General features: G+C 32.2%; 1 long non-coding RNA gene across 1 annotated transcript in view; it reads left to right on the forward strand.

The window, feature by feature from the left end:
• LOC118749097 overlaps positions 1-5919 on the forward strand; it is a 10911-nt gene extending 4992 nt beyond the window's left edge. Inside the window, exons 2-4 of the long non-coding RNA XR_004994160.1 lie at positions 4695-4882; positions 4950-5109; positions 5168-5919. This is a non-coding gene — a long non-coding RNA (uncharacterized LOC118749097). The remainder of the gene's footprint in view (positions 1-4694; positions 4883-4949; positions 5110-5167) is intronic.
• The last annotated feature ends 2320 nt before the right edge of the window (positions 5920-8239 follow it).

Raw genomic sequence — 8239 nt, forward strand, 5'->3', positions numbered from 1 at the left:
GTATCTTTTTTCTGCTTTCTATTGTCATAGCGATAACTCCCTCTCTATTTTTATCAATCAATCAATCAATTTTATAATTTTTTTTTCGGCCTTTTTCCCTAATTACAAGTAGAGCTTTATAAAACTTTTATAACACTAAATGTTTATTAAGCTTAGGATTTTGTGTTATACGGGCAGGCTTGGGTCGAACTTTTGGGTAGGGGCAAATTTTGAAAAATCCCACTTTGACCCATTTAGAGTGCTCCAATCGAGTCCAAATGTATGACCGACCCCCACTAACTTTGGACGGCCGATCCACCCATGCCAGTGGCACACCGTCTGGAACTCCCCTGGGGCGTTCCCCATACAATCATTTCAAAAAATCACCATTTTTGGCCTTTACATGAAAAAATCAACTAAATGGCTATGTTTTTTCTTTTTGGAGTTTATTTTTCTCTTTAGAAATTTATTTAGTCAGAACATATGTAAATGAAAAAATGAATTTAACTTAGTAATAGAAAAGAAATAAAAAAAAATTATTAGAAATTAGCGTTTTTACAACCCTTTTAAAACCAAGGCATCACTGTGATGCATTTGCATGTCGTAAACATAATTGTGTGGGTTTTTTATTCAACCGTTTTAAAAAATGAAGGTATCACTGTGACACAATTGCAAATCGGAAAATTGCTTGTGTGCGTTTTTTAAGACACAGCTGCATGTCGTAAACTTACTTGTGTAGTTTTTTTATAGCACCTACTTAAGAAATGAAGGTTGTTTTTACAACCCTTTTTGTGGGTATTTTAAGGCACCTTCTTAAGAAATGCGCGTTTTTTGCAACCATTTTAACAATTAAGGTATCACTGGAATGCACCGCAACCCTTTTAAACAATGAAGGTATCACTGTGACACAATTGCAGATCGTAAAATTGCTTGTGTTGTTTTTTTTAAGCCACCACAAGACACAGCAGGTAGAATTGAAATTACCATTTCATTCTTATTACCTCGTCTCGTAGACCATATATAACGCAACAGTTTTTGTGAATGCATAAAGTCGTTGTGAAGAACTCAAAGTGTGAAGTGCTAATTTCAGATAAAAAAATATTTAAAAAATAATAATAAGTGAAGTGACCATTCCAAATCAAAAAGTTTACAATGAATCCACCATCCTCTACAGCGCAAGATGAAGCAACTACATCAACAACTATCGAAAACCCAATGAGTCATATACCCAAGCATGATGTTACTGTTTTTGGTGTGTCTACTGATTTAACTGATCTTAATTTACCAACCCATCTGGATATCTTGAGATATTATTTTTACTTAAGCGAACGTGCTAAAACAGAACAAAAAAAGTTTTCCCATAAATCATTCACTATTCAAGTACAAGATAAGTTGATTGGAATTTGGGAAAAACTTGGTATGGAAATAATGCTGAAAAAAGTGTATTTAATAAATTGAATAAATTGCTTGACAAGTATCAAGAGCAAATCAAGAGAAGAAACAACACCCAACAATTTACAGAGTATGTAAAATCTCTGGAAACAATTTTTTACATTGGAACATGTAAATGCGATTTGAAGGCAGCTCCATGTGCATGCGGCTGGGTTCCCGAACGCCTCAAAGAGTTCATGCACGATCAACATAATCAGAGAAGACTAACAATGGATGCATTTGTGATGGAAACTGAAGAGCAAGGAGCAACGTCTATGTCATCAATGCCAACATACCAAGATCCCGATGATTCAACATACGCACCGCCACCGGTTCAAGAAGATATGGATAGAAGCACAAGTTCACAATACACAGAGAGATACGATTGTTTTAACTTTGCCTTGGTATGTGACAGATTTGGTGTGCCTGACAGAGTAGCATCAGCATTGGGAACCGCTCTTTTGCAAGATTTTAAAATTAAGGATAAGCATGGGAAACCTCTCATCATGGATAAATCGAAAGTTCGCAGAGAAAAAGAGAAATGCAGACAAGAAGTGCTTCGCAAACGGTTAGATGATACCAATTTGTTAGCGTTTTCATTCGATGGCAGAAAAGATGATACTTTAACGATAGATAAAATTGATGAGAAGTATCATACTAGGATGGTAAAAGAACCTCATCTTGTTATTTTGAGAGAACCCAATTCTGAATTGATTGGTTACGTAAGACTGGAACATGAAACCGCTGAATACAAAACAACCAAATTAAATGGTTTTTTCAACGATAAAAATATATCACTGGATGCATTAATTGGAATATGCACTGACGGTGAGCCAACAAACACTGGCCCACACGGTGGAATTATACGACGATTCGAATTGCTGTTAAAAAGAGCATTGCATTGGTTCGTTTGCCTTCTACACTTCAACGAACTTCCGTTTCGGCATTTGTTTTTGAACCAAGATCGGCAACCGGAAAACTGAGCCGTCAAATCGAAACTTGTGAAACTCTTCCGGTAAGTTATTGCTATCACTCATTTATTATAATTGTCAACCATTTTTAATTATTAATAATTAATTGTCGAAGTACTTATACGACATGGCCCATGCAATTTCTAGCGGCGTGGTTCCGGTGGATCTGGCTAACATCAAACCAGGGAAAATTGTACATTCTCGGTGGCTCACCAAGGCCGCTAGATTATTGCGATTATATGTGACAACGGAAAATCCAGATGCAAATTTAAGAATTCTGGTTGAATTTATAATTAAATGTTATGTGCCAATGTACTTCAATATCAAGTATTACAGCTCTGTCGTGTACGGCAGTGCATTATTTTTCAAGTTCATTGGTTGGTCACGATTTCTAGAACCTCGTTTACGCAAAATTGTCAATCAAGTAATTAAAGATAATTCATATTATGCGCATTCGGAAAATATCTTGTTATCAATGTTGTTTGATGATAGCAAAGAAAAGCGCGACTGTGCCATCAAGAAAATTCTACGCTATCGAACCGATGTTGACGAGCCAATGGAACTTAGAGTTTATAAAAAACCAGATATAAACTTTAATTGCACAAGTTATACGGAAATGATCAATTTGAATGATATAAATATCGTATTTGAACCACCATTCACGCGAAGCATTCCGTACGATACATTGAAAGAATATTTAAATCAAGATGATCCACCGTTTAATGATCCAAAAATTCCATCACACATACAAGGAACGGAACGACATGTTCAATTGCTAGCTAGCGTTTCCAAACGGGTTATACCGGAAAATGTAGAGGCTTTTATGGCGACGACATTAGAGAGCCGTGCGAAATTGCCCAGACTTGAAAGTAAAAAATACTTCAAACAATAATTTTTTTTAGTTTCTTTTCTATAACTCACTTAAATTAATTTTTTTCATTTACATATGTTCTGACTAAATAAATTTCTTAAGAGAAAAAATAGATATTATTATATATAAATAATTAATGTTATTATAAATAAATAAATAAAAATAAAGAAAAAACATAGCCATTTAGCTGATTTTTTCATGTAAAGGCCAAAAATGGTGATTTTTTGAAATGATTGTATGGGGAACCCCCCAGGGGAGTTCCAGGGGGTGTGCCACTGGCATGGGTGGATCGGCCGTCTAAAGTTAGTGGGGGTCGGTCATACATTTGGACTCGATTGGAGCACTCTAAATGAGTCAAAGTGGGATTTTTCAAAATTTGCCCCTACCCAAAAGTTCGACCCAAATTGGGGGACATCAGAATTCGTTTTAGAGGTATGGTTCCTTCGGCAAAGTTTCTTATTTTGATCCCTAGAATACGATTTTCACAGAGCAATGAGCGATTTTAAAATCGACCCGCCCTAATGTATATGAAAGAATACACACATGCGACGACTCTAGCCATTGTGTGCCACTCCTTTAAATTATAGTTACTCTTTTCTTATTGTATTAAAAAAATAACGTTCGTAACACTTTAGTAAATATTAATCCGTATATTAACTTAAGTAGTATATATTAAAGAATAGAAGATGACCCGGTGAACTTCATATCATCTATAATTTATTTGAATTTCACCTTGATCAATTATAACAAATCTTCAAAATGTAATACAATGAGATCACTAATACTGCCTCCTGTTATAGCTGATAAAAGATTCCACACCTATGAGATGTGCCACGCCCCTTTTTACAAACTCATTTATATGCATATATCTTTCCATAAGCACCTACCATAGGTAACTGTGCATTTAAAATTTCGAGTTCATGTGACTATAATTTCGAAGTTAGAGCTGACTAAAAATTTTAACTATGGGAGGTATCCCCCATCCCCTTCCCGCCCCTCCTTGGCGAGTTCCAATTTGTTTACCGTATTATAGATCCAGGAGTTATGGAAATATTTTGGCAAAATTTTATTCGATTCTGTCCATCCGTTTATGCTGCAACCTGGCACATATATACATACATACTTCCACAAATATATAGTTCTTTAAATAGAAAATAGATATCAGAAATGAATTTTTCATATCACAAAACTCCGGAGCTCAACTGTTTATTACAAAACCAAAACATTCCTAACACTTTAGTAAATATTAATCTGATTATGGACTTAGTATTAATTAAAGATATTTTGTTTTAAAATTGCGCAGGCTCGAAATTGATTTTAGAGCTATGGTCTAAAGGGCTTTTTTTCTTAGAATTTCATGTAGAATCCGAATCTGATAGGAACGATGTCGAAAAAAAATTTACCCGCCCTAATATATATACATATGTATATACACTGTACAGAAATAGATCACAACCAACAATCAATAAAGCGAAGCCTTACACGAATTTTACAAGAAACCAAACAAAGCAAATACAGCCATAAAACATCACGGAATGAGATTATCCCCAAAACACCGTTTGACAACATTGAGGATTTTAAAAAATTTGAAAAGGAAATTCAGGACCATTCTTCCAAATACGAAAGTCTGGTAATTATTTGTTTTAATCAATATGAATGAATTATTATATTAAGTGATTGCAAAAATTTATTTTTAGTCCGAAGAACTTTCACACATAATTTGCACGAGCAGTGAAAAATTTATTAAAATGGCTTGGCGTAAAATCGTTACCGATAACGCAGCACAAAATTTATGCTGGAAAGGGACAAACACCAAAGTGGCAGCAAGAAGTTTAAGCATTACAGCTGCTTTAAAAAGTATACTGTTTCAATAACATGCATGCAAATTTATTTATTTGTTATTTCTATCTTCCAGATGCACTTTCGATGAAATTTCCTCAATCCACAGACGACGAATTCGCACGAACCTCCATTACCTTTTTCCAGCATGCAAAAGGACGTCTTCAAAAACGCACTGGATATCAAAGCAATAGAAATAGTACTTTAGAAACTTACAAGATAACTTCATAAAACTAAGACTGAATGAATTAACAATACTTTATCCATTTATTTTTATTAAAGTGCTTTATAATTTAAAAAATGTGCCTTCTACTTTTTAAGTTATCTAAACTTGAGCTAAAACAGGGACTAAATACAATTATAATTTATGTTAAGCTACTGTATTTGTACATACACAGGAAGTCCGATAATTAGAAACAATTCGTCATTACAACTTTCGAAAATTTATTTTAATTTATACAGTTCATGCTACAACGAAATCCACATAACTTAAAGTTTTAAACCTTGTACAAGACTTATAAAAATTCACCACATTTTTTGAAATTAAGCGAATTTTTATAAATCGTGTACAAGGTTGAAAACTTGTAAGTTATGTGGATTTCGTTGTAGCATGAACTATGCTTTCGCAAAAAAATAAATTAAAAGTAATAAAAAAAAAGTAAATAGTCAAAATTTTTAAAGACAAATTGTTTCTAATTATAGGCCCGCCGGTGTAAATTTTAAGGAATTCGACTTAATTTTCCAAAACGAGACTAAATGTAACACTTATAAGGACCTCATGTGAATGAACTTTAAGTTAACTATTTTATTAATTTTAAAATTAATTATGTTTCAAATGTTACCAAATTGTTACCAAATTTAATTAACCTAAATGAATTCATCTTAACAAAACGTGAAAAACACAAGACATATGATAGTTTTAAAGTTTTGAAAAAAATTTAGGTAAATAAGCAATATTCCAAATAAATGAATCATATATTATGTTTAAGTTCAAATAATTCATTATTTTATTGCAAATAAATTTAGTACACATTTTACAAACAAAGCGTTTTATTTAATAAAGCAAAACACAGCAGTTTGAAATTCACATTCGAATCCCATTAGAGATCAACATTAGAATTCGATTAGAGAATTAATATTTTCTCGAGTCGAGAACTATGTCCCATTTTTGTTGAGATCGCTATGATTCTCGATAGTTTTTCGAGTCATTCTCTAACGTTTGAGATTGGAGAATTTGGCTAGTTCTCAAATCATTCTCTAATCGATAACTAACCTCAATGTTTGCTGGGAAGCTTAGGTTTAAGGGCTGTTTGCAGCTCTCAAGAAAAATCACAAGAAATATTTTCCATTATTTCTGTTGGTTGAAAAAGTACCTTGTTTTTAGGCCTGTTTCCAGCTCTCAAGAAATACGAAAAATTCATATAAAATGACGCACAGGAAATGGAAAAGAAATGCTCAAGAAAAAAATGTTCGTATATTTATTCCTTCAAGAAAATTTACAATACAGGCAAAATGTTTTTTAAAGCAACAGAAATATTAATAAACCTCGTAAAATTCTTTAATTTTGTACGGAAACTAGGTTTATTTACGAGATTTACACAGTTACGAGGCGTTAACGCGTTTATATGAATACCCTGAATGGAAAATATTTCTTATGATTTTTTCTTGAAAGCTGGATCCTAAGCTTTTGGTGTACCGTTTCTTGAAAAAATCAAAATTCGAACATTTTTTTCTTGAGAGCTGAAAACTGATTTTTAGAAATTTTGATAGTAGAAAATTTCTTTTCTATTTCTTGAGCGTTATTTTATATGAATTTTTCCTTTTTCTTGAGAGCTGTAAACAGCCCTTTATATGGTATTTGTTGGGGAATGAACTGTGTTTTAATTGAAAAATCTTAAAAATCAATAAATAAACATAAGTGAAAAACAACATCATATTGAATTTGTTCCGAAATGATAGATATGTCCAACACTGTATGTAAGTATAAGTATGTATAATCAATGACTTTAAAGAGTTTAATTCTTGTAAAAATTACATAACATTGCTCTATCGATTTTTTTTTATATAAAGTTTTTGTTTATGTGTTTAAATAATGCTACGATCTCATGTCTTGTTCGAGGATTTATTTATGTAAGTTAACAAGAAGATGTAACTACATCAATAATTATGTTCGCTTAAGTACCCAACCCGCCTAAGTACCTCAAAAGGGTGACATTTTTCGTGAGGTACTTAAGCGGGTTTTACTGTACCCACATATGTACATACATACATATATTACTTTTCATATCGATTCAAGTCTATTACATGCGCCCCACGCTTTTCATTTTCAATCTCATAAATTGTTGACTTTTGCTAAAATTTCAAAATCAAAAGTTATCAAAACATATTCTATGGGACTAAGAAATATTATTTTCTACTTTCTAGTGCATTTATGAAGCGTGGTATATTAAAAAGTTTTTTTATTTTATTTATCTCTACTTTTTAGTCTTATCTGTATAAAATTTTGCACTAGATCAATGCTGGCACACCAACACAGTCTCATTTTGTCGTTTTTATAAATGTACTAAAACTGGTATTTTTCGTGCATGTGTCTTTTGCCCTATTTTTCTTATACGTATAGTGAAATAATGAATCGTGGAAGTTTTTAGTAACTAATACTATTAGTTTGTAGTAACTTTTCCATACGAAAAATTTAATAATTGTAAAATTGGAAAAAATTTAAATAGGTTTAACTCATTTGTTTAATACCTGGACACAATTTTATTGGAATCTAATCTTTGAAATGCTGGCCGGCCCGATGATTTCGGTGTTTAGATTTTACTTTTTTTATATAAATAGGAATTTAGTGCTAAAAATAGAATATAACTTATAAATATTATTCATTAAGTATTTTTGCGTATAAACCAACATTTAAACTTCTATATCGATTTCTTTAGATAGAAACAAATTACTCTAAAATATGGCATGGAATTTGTGCACTTTTTTAAAAAACTCATGGAACTTATTACAAAATTATTGAGCGTTGGTCAGCAAGCAGCTCATTTTATATTTTTTCTTAAATTGACACGACATGAAAAATACATTTTGCTTATATTAAAAATACGTAGGCATAACCACATAACGGATATTGCGGCTTGTTGAAAGTTCT

Source organism: Rhagoletis pomonella, unplaced genomic scaffold, assembly GCF_013731165.1.
Source record: "Rhagoletis pomonella isolate Grant_MI unplaced genomic scaffold, Rhpom_1.0 Rhpom_scaffold_00014, whole genome shotgun sequence".
Lineage (NCBI taxonomy): Eukaryota > Metazoa > Arthropoda > Insecta > Diptera > Tephritidae > Rhagoletis > Rhagoletis pomonella.